The following is a 14755-nucleotide window of genomic DNA, read 5'->3' on the forward strand; positions in this document are numbered from 1 at the left end:
AAGAAAGAAAGAAAAGACGATGAATTATGGATACATTTTAAGAGGGATATTGCTCCCTGGCCTCCTTACTGTTTTTCATTTTTTTTCTTCCTCCTCTCTCTTCCCCCGTTTCTCTGTCTGACTCTTTTCCCCTCTGTCCTCTGCCTCCTCTTAAATCGATACGGGCTGACTGTCATGGGTCAGTGGCCTGTATGCATCAGGCTGGACTGCTACAGAGGAGCGCTGTGTCTCCCAGGGCTCTCTGTGGAGGCGATAACTCGTTCCTATCTCAAAACTCTCTTTAAGGGACACCCGCTTTCAATTTAACTCCAATATCCTTCTCAGATTGACTTGGGATGGCACAAAAGGAAAGGAATATAAATATATATCATTACCATTTCTCCAGGAATAGAGATGGGCATCGTTAAGATTTTATTGATACTACTATACTTATTGATACTCTTTATCAGTTTGGTTCTTTATCAATACTCTTATCAGTTCTTTTTCATTAATAAAAAAATGCTTTTTTAAATAAAAGATATAAATATATCTTTTAAAAAAGATATTTATATATAAATAAACAGGATTAGAATTGATTCATATTTTAAATATAACTAAATATTGTTTCTAGAGCAGCAGCAGTAAAGTCACTATGTAACTTAAATAATATCTCACTGTCAGTAAAATAAATAACATTTCTGACATCAAAATGCTAAGTGAGGTTTAGAAAGATCTGCCTGCAGGTACCGCTGGTAGAGACAGGAGGGGCTGGTTTCGTCTCAGCCAGCAGCTAAGTTTACAAGCTAGTTTTAATATACGTTACAAACTAAGATAAACAGTTCAGCTACAGATTTAGTTTTAGCTTGTTCATAACAATTCACTATTAGCTTAACCAGCGCACTGTGGTTGTGTAAAACACAGTCTGTTTTCCACAATCTACTGAACATATTGCTTTTCTACATGTTTATGCTTGTTGAACAGTTGGTTTGATAAGGTACTGGCTTTTTACTCGCAGAGCTTTTTTTGCACTTACAGTAATAAGCGTTGTTTTTGTCAACTCGAGTAAAACGTTATCTTTCACTTCACCTGGTTCACTGTGTCCACCTCTCTGCTCTGCTGTCCGCTCTAAGAGCAGAGGACAGAGAGGAGAGGCTGCCAGCAGCTCGACGTTGAGTTACACCAAAACATATAAAAGTACAGATAAAAGAGCTAACCTTAAAAATATCCTTGGTTCTTAATAGTTTAGAACCAGATTCCAGGGGGCATCCCTTGTGTCCTGAGTTAATAACTACAGACTTGCTTTTATAACGATAACGAGTGTTACCTTGACTTGATGAGGACAGTCGCATTTCTTAAGTATGATAAAAAAAAAAGTAGCTTCATTTTGTTCCAGCATGACCCTGCTAGCTGCTTAGCTTACATTCTAGCACAAGCTTAGACATATATTGTTTATTGTTTGTATTTTCAACAGCATCTTTCACTTTTTACATTACGAGAGAGAGAAAAAGCTTTCAGGATGAGGACTTACCAATGTGTTTGGTGAACATAACACTTTCTCAGATAATGAGTTTGACTGGGGTTGCTGGAGTGTAACGTCCCCAAATCCAATTAAGAGCAGGACAGAGCAGCTAATGTTAGCCGACACTCTGATGTAGTGAAATACTACAACGCTGGGTTACAACCATAGACTGTATATAAAGATGGACGTAGCAAGGTGTGACATCCCCCATTGGTTTGCATTGGGGCTTGTTTAAATGGGAGTCAATTGGAGCCATGGATTTTTTTGGAGCCGTTGGTGGCGTTGCACTTGCACTTGTACTTCCGCATTGGCTTTTGCCTCGAGCCGTGGTAGCTGCCTCTCGGTTACAACTGTCGGTAGTAATCTAGTTAGCCGGACATGCTATCATTTGAAGCCTATGGTAGAGCAGACAAACGCACACCACTTCAACATTCAGAGAGATGTAAAATCACAAACAGTGCAGCTTTACTTCATAAACAAACAGAATACAAGTGACCTGCTATCTTTCTTGAGAATATGAGCAATTCTTTTCTTATTTGCAGTCTGTGTGTTTCACAGTGGTGTGTGTGTGTCTAGCCACAGGCGTCCTCACACTCCAAGTCCAATTACCTGTGTTAAGGCCACATCTGAGACGGGGGATTACAGCATATTATTCCAGCACAAACAACAGTCTCTCTGCCCACCAACCTGCAGGCAGGCAGACCCAGGCACCCGAGGAAGGTGTGAGAAGTGTTACATTAGCACCTGGATGTGCGAACAGCAGACTAATGACCTTTTACTGGTGACTGATACACTACCTGAAAAACTTGTCCGCCTCCTGTAGATTCTTCCTTTGTCCTTAACTCTTCTCAATATCTCCCCCACCCCGCCTCTCACTTTTTTTGTGCCCTTCTTCTTCTGTCTATCTTTTGTCTGGTGTTTTTTTCTTTCTTAAATGGTGCTTTTATTCCATCCTCCATTTTCTCTGCTGTATCTATTAAAGCACTGCCTGTCTCAATTCTTCTCTCATTTCATAACAGTTGATACTTTCACCAGAGGACGTTAGTCAAGGTGTCGCCTCTTTCTCTTGACATGTCACCACTTGAAATTTTTCTTTGAAAAACTGTGTGATGCAAAATAATCTATTTAACCTCCTCAAGGCACCTCTTGTCCCCCCAGAAAGGCCCTGAAAATATATCCCCACACACAGAAAACCTCTACTAAGAATGATCTGTCAACACAATTCTCAAGTGATCATTTTATATTCTTCTATTTTCTTCATTTACAATTGCATTTTTGTCTCGTCTTCTGCCCTGTAACACGGAACAGCTACCATGCCAGTACAGATCGCTGTGCCTGAATATCCGTGAGACACACAACTTCCTTCAAGTCACCTGCCAGGGGCTCTAATTAGACTGATAAGCAGTGCAACTGGAATCAGCTCTTCCTGGTAATCAGCCCCACGGAGCCCAGACAGACGGCTAAATGAGGAGGAGATGAGCCATGCAGCCCAACAGGTGTCCTTAAAAAGACAGGGAGGTGTGCTTATACAGTCTTTCCCTTCTCTAACTGCTTGAGAGTTCAATCACAGGAGAGTTCAGAACATATAGCGAGACTCTGCAGTTATGTAGGAAATTATCTGTGGTGTATAAGTTTAATCGTCGTGCTGTGATTCTGAATTGCTGCCTCACTTTTTAAAAGGAATTGTTTGAGAAACTCTGCAGCAGCATGATTGATTCAGAGTGGTGGGACTTATACAATAGCAAACACACCAGTCAAACTGTGTATTTTGATTTAGCGTTTTCGAATTGCAAACCCTTCCTGAATACATTTCTTGCTTCTCTCTTTGCAGCCACAGCTGCTCTGCTTTAGACATATAATGATGATTATCACATTTTGTCCTGGAGCAAAATAGTAATAAAAAAAGAGCCCAGTGACACATCAGGCAGGCAGAATACAAAATGATATCAGAACTAATAAAGTCTCAGAAGGGAAATGTCATATTTCTCATTTTGACACCTGCGTGAGACTGTTGTGTTACACTTTTCATTTTACACCCACCACTCCCAGCTGTACACAGGAAAGCAACACGGCGAGATTAACACTGCGATCTGGGGAGCAGCCAGGATGCTTCACAGAGACGCAGAGAGGAAGGCAGATAGGATGCAGCTACTGGTTACTTGATCCACTCTCTCTGGGAAAGCTGTCCACTGTACTAACATCTGTAGACGTGGTTGGAGGTTCAGTGGTAAGGATAGGCTTTGCTTAAGACCGCTGAGAGTAAATGTGTTTGCTTTGACATTAACCTCCTCTAGCTGAAAGCACTATGAATACCTCAGTGCCAAAAAAAAAGCCTTGGAGATTTAATCTAGACGCTGAGACGGTGCATTAGTTGGAACTGGGAGGCTGAAAATGTTTTAAAAGGGACAAATCAAGAGCTTTGCAATCAATGCAAGTGTATTTTTATACTGTTTCTTTGATGAATTTATACTCTGCTGCAGGTTTGATTTAGGATCCATTTTGGATTGTTGCTGTTTTCCTTTCAAAACTAAATTCCCTCTAACATTTGTTACAAAATGGTGGCATCTTTCTGATTGATACTGTCACATTTATTCAATAAGCCTGCGGTCCTTTATCTTCGAATGAATCAGGAATAGAAAATTCAAATAGAACTGAAATTATTTATTGATGAATGAATTAGTTTGACAGAAAATTAATCAGCTACCATTTTGAAAATCCAATAATCATTTTGATGCAAAAAATGCCAAACATATCCCGGTCCCAAGGATTTTCTTTATTTCTTTGTTTTTTGTGACAGTAAACTGAATCTCTTTGGGTTTTAGACTTTTGTTTGGTCAAAACAAGCAATATGAAGATGTCACCTTGGGCTTTGTGATGGACATTTCTCACTATTTTCTGACATTTTATGGACCAAATGATTCATTGAGAATAATGGAAATAATCATTTGTTGCCGCCCTAATTTCAAACACTTGATGACAATGGAGGCAAATATGTAAATATAGTAAATATAGTTTTTGTGATGACAGCAGACATGATGATGTTTGATAAACATTAAGCCGCTATCGTTCCACTTTATATTAAAAGTATTCCTGACTAAACCACACTGCAGCTGCTAAAAGGCCATTTTATTTCCTATGCTTTTAAATGTACATATCTAACTTATTATATATTCAAATGGTTTCTGCTAAAATGACAAGTTACTAATTATTCCACATTTATTAGAAACAAAAGTCCTCTTTTTTGGTTCATAGATTAAGCGGTTTGTGCTGACGTTATGGCCCCTTGAATTTTCTGGGTTTACATCCGTAACATTTTTTTTTTTTACGTTATTCAGTTTAAATCCTGATTCTTGTAGACATGGTCAGTGCATCATTTTTAGGTTTGTGCAGATTTCTATGTTAGATAAAAGCAATAGTTGGTATTTACGGATCCCATAGTTTCCTAATTACCTTGAAAGGAACTGATATGTAACTGTATAGTGTTACGTACAAGTTTGATATGTATGAAGGTTTGTGTTTGTGGTTTATGACTAATAAAGACTCGTAAGCAGTTGAGAAGAAGTTACCAATCATAGTAACATCATCTTTATTTGTTATTTGCTTTGGTTAAACAGCTGGAGATCCTGTTTTTGTAGCTTCAGCATATTAATGATTTAATGTGTGATGGTGATAATTGTCAGCTCAGGAAAACATACTGCCTCTGTACATGTTCTCCATGTTCACTGTACTGTTTGATGAAAGATCTTGCTTTCAGATCAAGATACTTGATTACTGTCAGAGCCCAGCCAACCCCTCCCACCCCTGCTTACTCCACCCCGTCTCTCATCCTCTCCCTCATATTCCTGACTTGAGTGATGGCGTTTGTGATTCCTAATGACAGTCGGAACAAATCTACAGTAATGAGGTCACATTGGATTCTTTTTTTTTTTTTTTTTCCTTTCTCTGTAATCACCCTTCACAGCTCTGTACAATCAACCTGTTTTTAAAACTCGGAGTGGGCTCTGGATCCAAGCTCCAGTGAACCAGCGTGAAACAGATCAATTCCTTCCTCGGGAAGACCTTCCTGCAGCCAAAATGGAAACCCTGTCCTTCTGAGCATGTCTGTTTTTTTTTTCTTCCAATATCCAAGACTTATTATCTCTTGACTCACTGGAGCTCATATCCTGGTCTCATGTTAATGCTGCCTGCTACGTTTCCAAATTCTTCCTTATGACGGCTTTAGCATATTTATTGATTTATTTAGGGTTTCTAGTGTGTGTATTTGCGGACTTCTTAGCTGTCTCATCTATGATAATGCATTTATCTATAACAGAGGAGGTATGTGTGCATGCTTGCATGAGCACTCGCATCCTCATAATGATGTGTGTTTCTCCTGGCTTGAGCAGGATGTCTGCACCAACACATCATTACGATTCGTTCAAGCCATTAGCTTGTGGAGAGCGAATTGTGGATGAAAAGCACATCCGCGCTTGAAGGGTTGTGTGTGTGTGTGTGTGTGTGTGTGTGTGTGTGTGTCTGTGAATATGTACAGTATGTGTACTTGCGGGTGTGTAGTGTGTGCCCTCCTGTGCGTCAGTGTGCATACTCAGTATGTGTGTGCTCAGTGATGTGGTTAGTAATGTGGAGACCTGCAGGAGACGGTCTGTGGAGAGAGCCTGCAGGATAATTGCTGCCACAGTGACAGGTAGGGCTGCCTCTGTCAGAGTTCCCTCAGTGGGGAAGCAGTGGAAGAGTGTGTGTGTGTGTGTGTGTGTGTGTGCAGCTCTGTGTGTCAGCTTCGCCATCCTTCCTCCAGTAAGCATTTCCCCAGTAGGCTCCCTTCAGACGGTGGCAGGCTTCCAGATGTTTTCATCTTGTATCACACACACATCCAGGGAAAGAAATGAAGTATCTTATACACAGAGCAAGAATTGCTAATTGTTCGGATATACATTTTAGCCAAGAAAAAACCTCTGAGTAATATTTTTCAGCTTGCTTTAGAGTATCATGATACTGTACAGGACTTCAGATCTGGATGCATAAAGACTTTTCATTTGTTGAAGTTTCCCTAAATTGCAGTAAATGGTTTTTATCTTTGAAGCATGGAGTCTGCTCTGTAATGTTCTACTGACAACAAGGCTGTCGGCTTGTGTTATTGGTAAAGGTCACCCAAAGATCCAGCAGCATGGCTCTGCATCATGCCGGACTCCTGATGAGCATGATCATTTGAGATGTGCATTGTTTACCTCATCACTCGCTGTAATCCGCAAAAAAAACCCTATCCGTTCTTTTTGAGCGATTGTCAGATGTGATTCACGTCGCATATGTCATACATCTGCAGATTGTCATCTCTGAAAAGGGAGCGTAAACCATGTAAACGTGTCCCGGTGAGAATGGAGAGTGACATCCGTGGGGTTTCTCCCACATCTGGAGGTGCCTGCCATCCAAGTCATTTGCCGGTGCTGCTTCTGTTCCCCCGATCTCCTGCAGTCCGTGAAGAATTGGTGTCAGCACCTATCAAAGGCAAAATGCCTATTCTACACAGAGTGTCAGAGCAGCCACAATCTATTAATCAACCAGGCGGGAAAGAAACAGATACGATGTGTGTGTGTGTGTGTGTGTCTGAGTCAGTGTTTGTGTGTGTGCACTTTTACATCCGCACATGTGCAGCAGAGACAAGGAGTCATCCAGGTGTATTATTCAGCCATCTTTGAAAAGGCCCTCTAATAAGGGAGGATGCAATTATAAAAGCGTCATGTAGGTTCTGTTTGAAAGAAGAAGGGGCCTGTAATGTGTTTGATACCAAAGGCCGTGACAGAGTCCGCAGCGGACACAAGGCGCATGCTGATCGCATGACTACAGCCATTACAGGAGCTGAAACCAGGCAATAGACTTCATCTCCTACCTGCCTCCTCCACTTTGTTGTCTTTAACTGTAATGTGTCAAACAGAAAACAGTCACACCAAAAAAAAAAAAAAACATCTTAAAAGAAACATTTCGCAGCAGAGTTTAGGAGCTGCATTCAGTTAGATAGCAAAGGTTTGTATGAGTGTTGATTCAGGCTGAATAACAGCAGTTGGTTTGTTGGGGAGCACTGTTGGCTTATCCACAGGAAACGATCGATCAGGGTGAATAAACAGAGAGCCAGCCAGGACACCTGCTGTTAACAGCATGGTCCGGCCATGTGACAGACATGGTGGTGTATGATTGGCACCGTTGATTGAACATTAGAGCTTAATGATGTCATGGGTATCGTCATGTTGAGTATACTGAGAAAGAGAAGAAGGCTTGTTTTCTATTCAGTTGAATAAGTTGGTTTAATCTAACCTCATATTTAGTTTTTAGGGATTAAGTTCAATTATGCCTAATCACATTAGATTTCTAGATAATCAGTATCATAATCAAGCAGTATTAAAAAAGTGTATGAATAAAGAGCCACTGCGAGATATATTAATCAGTGCAGAAATTATTAACAATTGACAGAAAATTAATGAACCAAAATTTGCTGAATGACTAATCTTTTAAAATTCATTTATCAATGAAAAATGGCAAACATTTGCTGCTTCCAGCTTTGTAATGTGTGCGTTTGTTGCATTTCTGTTTTATAAAATTGAGTTTACTATCATAGAAGACAAGGAAACCGACAAATATTCTCATTTGAGAAGCAACAACCAATACATTTTTGACAATTTTCCTTTACCGATCACATAATCAATTAAACAACCAAAATAGTTTTTTTTTGATTAATCAATTTATCGTTTAATCTCTAAACGGAATAATTTCGGGATTTGGACTCTTAGTCAGACAAAGCAAGCAATTTGAATAATTTTGATGGCCATTTTTTTTATTATTTTCTGGCAATTTGTAAACTGAAAGATGAATTAAGTAATCGATTAAATAAAAAAAACAATTGACTGATTAGTCTGTAATTAAAATAATCCTCAGTGGCTATTGTTAGATGTCATTTCTTTCCTTTTTTTTTCATCTGCAGGATCTGCAATGTTTGATTTAGTATTCAGTTTCAAGATGATGTTGATGTGTCTTGATCCTATATTAGTATAAAATAATGTCATGGCAAAGAGGTGTTATCATTGGTGAAGGAGAATGTTAAAGCATCTTGTTTTCACCTTTACACTGTTTCATTCTCCTGCGGCTCAGCTGCACCTTGTCCCCCCGTTTCATTTGTAGGTTTTCTCAGAGGTGCAGGTCCTTTGATTTATATAAGCAAATGAGCAGAATAACAATTGATACGCAGGAACAAGAAGAGACAGAGGAGAGAGTAGGTCTGTGGGATTGTCTCGGGAACAATGTGTGTGTGTGTGTGTGAGCTCAAACAGTAGTATAAATTAAGTTATTTACAAGATGTTTGTTTGAGCTCATGTGAAAGTCATTTTATATTTGCATCTCCTGTAGAATATCCTTTCTCTGCTGGATTTTCTAGAAGCTATACTGGATGTAAAAAAAAAAAAAAGAGCATGAACAAATAAGCCTTATGAAAGTGACAACAATATCTGTGAGCTGATTTACATTTTGATAAGCATCAGTGTGCAGAAGTCAGATCTAAAGGGGTCACATCCATGTTATATATCATACATGTAATGAATATGCTGCTGCAGTGTTACGATGCTCGGAAGTCAGCGCTGTGGTTCCTTGCACGCCGAGCTGCGAAGGAATATTATTGTTTTTGTTTCCCGCCCAGGATTTTGACTGAAAAATGAGTTGCCGTGCATCTTATCTGTCAGGGGGATCAGGTGCATCTCCCTCTCTTTCCTCCCCCTCCCTCCCTCCTCCTCCTCTCTCCACTCTGATAGGTAGAGACAGCTATCATATGTGCAAGGGGAAAGTGATGGGCGGAATGGCAGCTTTAATATCGGAGCGATTGCCTGCTGATAAGCCTAACGGCTGTGGAGAGGCGTGAGCGTCAGCCCTCCTCCGCAATAAACACTTTCATTTTGTTTGGTTGGAGTGACGGATGGTGAGATGGAAGTGGTGAATAGACGACCTGAAGATCCGGGGAGGGAGGGGGGAGATAGATAGATGGAATGGATGTGGATGTTATTCAATATTAACAGATCAATCAGAGGGTGGTGAAATATGCATTTTGTCAACTATATACCCCCATTTGGCCAAAGAGGCAACATTACGATCATGTGACAGCTCTGCCTGCTGTGCCATGTTGAAATACAAAATACTTACAGCCTACAGTAGGTGATTTGTCTCCCAATACTGAATTTATATTGCCTCTAACAATAACAACCCTGTGTCGTATATCAGAAAAATGAATATATATATTCATGACTTTAAGCTCTGATGACTTCATGATAATCATTTCTGAATCGCTGTTAGAATCCATGATGAGGAGGGCACAATTGCTTCGGTTTGCAGCATATGGTGGAGAAAAAGCAACATTTTAATCAAATTATATTTTGCCACTAGATAATTTGCGGTGAGCACATATGCTACAGAGGAATTTAAAGGTCACATAAAATCAAGCTTAAATGTGTGTTTTTGATGGTTTTTATGGTATTTTTTTACTCATTAGCGTGCATGTCAACAAATCATTCCTCAGATTGATGATTGAAATGGCCTTTTCGTCTTCTTCAACAAGTCCTTGATGAGTTGTGGAGTATTCTTCAGTTCTTCCTGTTTACCTGGCTGAACAGAGACAGGGTGATTATGGTTTATTATAGTTTAGTCAGTGCAGTCATGACGATAACGCAAGTATACAGTCTACACTCACCGAGCACTTTATCAGGAACACCTGTGTCATCTAATGCAATCTAATACAACAGCTCTGCCATAAATTCTACTTTTACAAAGCTTGTACATTTTCAGTTTTTATTGACATTGTCAGAAAGGTGATAATTCTACTTCATGTTTATTATTGAAGTCTTAGTGGGTGGTGGTGGTGTATTGGAGTGCATTATATTGAAAAATTTTCCTATTATTTTGTCCAACCCAATAACAAATATAAGGGGGGCAAAATATTAGGAACATTTTTCATATTCAGAAGTGGAGGCTGCAATGTTATGTGGTGGGTATAACTGTTCTTTAGCAGCAACGAGTGTGATGAGGCCAACGTTGAAAATCTAATTAAATAGTTTGACATTTAGGGAAATATGCTCATTTCTTGCCAAGAGTTAGATGAGAGGAATGATACCACACTCATGCCTGTAAGGTGAATATGAAGCTGAAGCCAACAGTCAGTTAGCTTAGCTTAGCATAAAGACTGAAAGCAGGTGGAAATAGCTAGCCTGGCTCTGTCCAAAAGTAAAGCTAATTAATAAACACGTTATATCTTGTTTGTTCAAACCAAAGCGTAAAAATGAATGGTTTTCTTGGAGGTTACTTCATGGGTCGGACTATTTCTTCTTCCCGCTATTTCTGATCTTTATGCTAAGCTAAACTAATATTGGCTGCTTTGTGTAGCTTACTAGGGATGTCAACGATTAACAGTTAATCAGAACCACTGAGAATATTTTTGACTGGTTACGCATGTTGGTCTATAGGTTAAGTTGCATACTAGGGTTGGGTACTCATTATTTTTTAAAAACTCACATTTACCGACTGAAGCATCTCAGACGGAGGCTCCAACATGGACTGGATCACCAACCAGCAGATACAAAGAGACATGATGGATCCATTTTACCAACCTGCATGGCGGCTAGCAGCTGGGCAGCATGGCTAGCATCATTAGCATAGCTGTGTGTAGCCCATAGACTATGAAAATAGGGTGTAGCTATGGTCTTTCTGGTTTAACAGCACCATGCGGGGCAGGTGACAGATGTGTTTACAGTGTTTGTGTTCTCTGGAAGACGTGCAGATATAAAGTCACACAGCTGACGGACTGTTAGCCTAGCATGCTAATCCTGTGGTCTGTCTATAATAACATACCCACCCAGTCGGTGTGACAAATTATTGTAACTGTGATATATTGCCAATCAGTGTGGTAGAGCTACTGTGACTAAATGCATTGAAAACACATTGAAGTGAAGAAGGATGAGCTAAAAGTCAAGCTAGCCAGGGCAGACAAGCTAGCTCTGTCCACTGACTACTGGACAGCTCTCACAAACAAAAGCTACATCACAACTTTTCCTAAAAATTAACTGGTCATCGGTTAATGAAAGCAAAATTAACCGAAGCTGACATCCCTACCATACAGACATGAGAGTGGTATCAATCTATTCATCTTACTCTCAGAAAGAAAGAGCATAAGAGTATTTCCCAAAATATATATATTCTATATTTCTTTAAGAGTTTATATTGGAGAATCAGCAACCAGTATTTCAAAAACAGTCTCCTTCTCCTGCAGAATGATTGCTTGTTTTTTTGATAATATTAGTCCTATTATTTATCTGTTTTTTTTAATAAAAAATTTCCAGGTCCAACTGATTATGTTGTCCAAGTTAATACCTTCACGCAATAGTAATATTAGTAGTAATCATCCGCATTCATTAAATTTGGATTGAATAGTCCCATGTCCTTAAGGCAATTCTCAGTTTTATATTCTCCATTAAAACTGTTGCACGTGTATGTTATTTCAATTGAAAGCACATGAAAATGGAACACATTTGAACACAAATGGAAAACCTTTTGGCTTTTACTGTGCTTTTTTGACTGCCGTACATCAGATGATCTGGCTCAATATGACTCGGAAACTGAAAAGATCAAATGAGCAGCAGGGATCAGATCTCGATATTAGAGATGAGACTAGATAGATTCAGACAATGCCTATTAAAATGGCTGGAGGAGCTCCTTTGAAATGAGACCTGACATCTCTTTTTCACAGTCTGTCAGGAGTATTTGGTGGCTAATTTGAAGCTTATAAAATCTGTGTGTGTGCATGTGTGTGTGTGTGTGTTTGAGAAAAAGAGAAAGAGAGTGAGCTCCAGTGGGAGGTTAATATAAGGGGTGACCAAAAAGAGATGCTGTAGGCTGTTATCTGTACAGTTAGTAACAGAACAAGCAATCCATTGGCTGGATTCTCACTGAAGCCCAGATCCATCACATTGCCAGCTAATGAGCTCTGCAAGTACATTGTATTTACATTTAAAGTGGCTGTTGTGGGTCTGTCCTCTCCCTCAGGTTGATTGGAGAGTCCTCAGCTTTGATTCACAAGTAAATACTGACCTTCAGGCTTCTTTGGTTTCGCCATAAGACGGGTAATGTCAGCTTGTCAGTCAAACCCCGAACTGCAGTCGCCGTGACGTGTATGTGTGTGTTGATTCCTGGCTAATCTTTCGTCGTTTGACTCATGATGTGGTGCCACCCCAGAGGGGTCCTCATTAGGACCAAAACGTCGTGTGACCTTTTAGCAGCTTCGCTCCCCCCACCACCTACGTCCTCACCCAGCTGGGTCCAATTACCTTGCTCATTACCCCCCTCCTAAATAGCACCAGGACCAAGCAGGTACTGTAGCTATCTATGGAGAGGCAATATGTCTGTGACTAAATACAGGGGTGGCAACATGAAATGAAAATGAGTTTCATCTTGGCGACATGCCATTTGAAGACTTTTCTCCTCTCACTAATGGCAGAAGATCTTTTTCTCTCAACTTCTCTGATGTGCCATTCTCATCGAGCTGTACAACAGACTTTGAATGTATACTGTATTTGACCTTTCCTGCTCTCTCGCAGCCTCCTTTATCCTCCTTTTAGCCATCCTTTAGAAACCCCTGCCTGACACCTAAAATATAAGATGTCCCCTTTGCTGCCATGTTGATGAGATGATAGGATGATCAATGTTTCCTTAATAACCAGAAAGAGAAAAGGGGAGAGAGGAAGAGAAAGGGAGATGGATGATTATCCTAAAAGTAGCGTGCTTAATTAGATGGAATGCTGCATACATTGTGGACTGAGTGGAATCATTGGGATAGATTAAAACACTAATTAAACAGGCCCTTGCCGAATTGTGTGAGGTGGGGTTCAGCTCTTCAGGGTCATTTGCATAACCTTCATCTGGGGAAATGGGATTTAAAGGACCTGCTCTCTTTCTCTGTCTCTTTAACTCACTTTTTTTTCCTTTTCCCCATTACCAATCACATTCACATGCTAACAAACCCAATTAAAATTATGCTCCATTTTTTCCCTTTCACTCTATAATTTGGCATAATCTATTAAGGCCCCTTTGATTTTGTTTTCAATATAAATGTTTCCATCAAAGTGAGGAAGGGGCATTAAGCACAGGAGGGGGAAAAAAGTCGGCAAAATGTGTGATCTTGACGATGGATATTTAACATTGCCTCACTTTGGTATGATTTGCATAAGAATATCTTTCGTGAACAAAGCTTTGGAAATAGCATGCCATATTTGATTAGATCAATAGATCTGAGGATCAAACTCGGGTGGTGTATTAATTACTGCAAGAACAAAGGCAGGAACTCAAGTTATTGTGTGCTCTGAATCTACAAGCACTTCATCTGCTTTCTGGTAATCTTCAGTAGGTCTGACTCAACATCGAGGAGGGTATCAATGAATTTTTATTGGTAAACCTTTTTTTTTTTTTGCATTTTCTACGGTTGGCAATGCCAGTCTGTCAAACAGTCTCTTTGTTCCAGATTGAAATATTTTAGCAAGTATTTGATGGATTGGAATGAAATTTTGTACAGACGGTCAAGGTTCCCAGACAGTGAAGTTTGATGATTTTGATGAGGTTTTGAGTGAGATGTCTCAACAGATTGTATCTGCTAAATCTTCACCTAAACTTTTGTGTCAAGGGGTTATGACGTACCTGCAGTAAGGTGCCATGGCTAATGAGTACCTCCTCAAAAATGTAACTACACATTTGGGCTATGGCAGAAATACCCAACAAGTCCTCCTAATTAAAGGACAAAATACGTCATTCATCCATGCATTTCAGAGCCTTTTCTGATCTGACGCCCCTTGTTTGTGCCTTACAAATCACTTTTTTAGTTTAGGTTTAGGCGCAAAAACAGTTTTGGTCATGATTTTTAAAAAACAATGTTTACTTGCCGTTTGAAATGGGAAACGAACAGTTATCCCGTGTTAAAGTCTGATGTCTTGTTGACCCGACCTCCTCCTTATGCACACTTAGCCACTAACTAGTAACGTCACCTGATTTCGTCATAATTACTTTGGCTGCTAGATGACTTCTGTCACTTAAATATATATCGTTTTGGGGCACTTGCATAAATGACTGAGGTATTTCTTAAGTCACAAAATACTACGTGGCAACCCCAAGAACTGTAATTCATCAGCATGAACTGCTTTTGCGGTCTCCTACAGGTTTCTAATGCTGGTGGAGATTGTAGATGGTGAA

General features: G+C 39.8%; 1 protein-coding gene across 1 annotated transcript in view; it reads left to right on the top strand.

The window, feature by feature from the left end:
- The window catches only part of ptprn2 (protein tyrosine phosphatase receptor type N2), a 134183-nt gene that overhangs the window by 67327 nt on the left and 52101 nt on the right, over window positions 1-14755 (top strand). The window lies entirely within an intron of this gene.

Source organism: Thunnus albacares, chromosome 21, assembly GCF_914725855.1.
Source record: "Thunnus albacares chromosome 21, fThuAlb1.1, whole genome shotgun sequence".
Taxonomy (NCBI): domain Eukaryota; kingdom Metazoa; phylum Chordata; class Actinopteri; order Scombriformes; family Scombridae; genus Thunnus; species Thunnus albacares.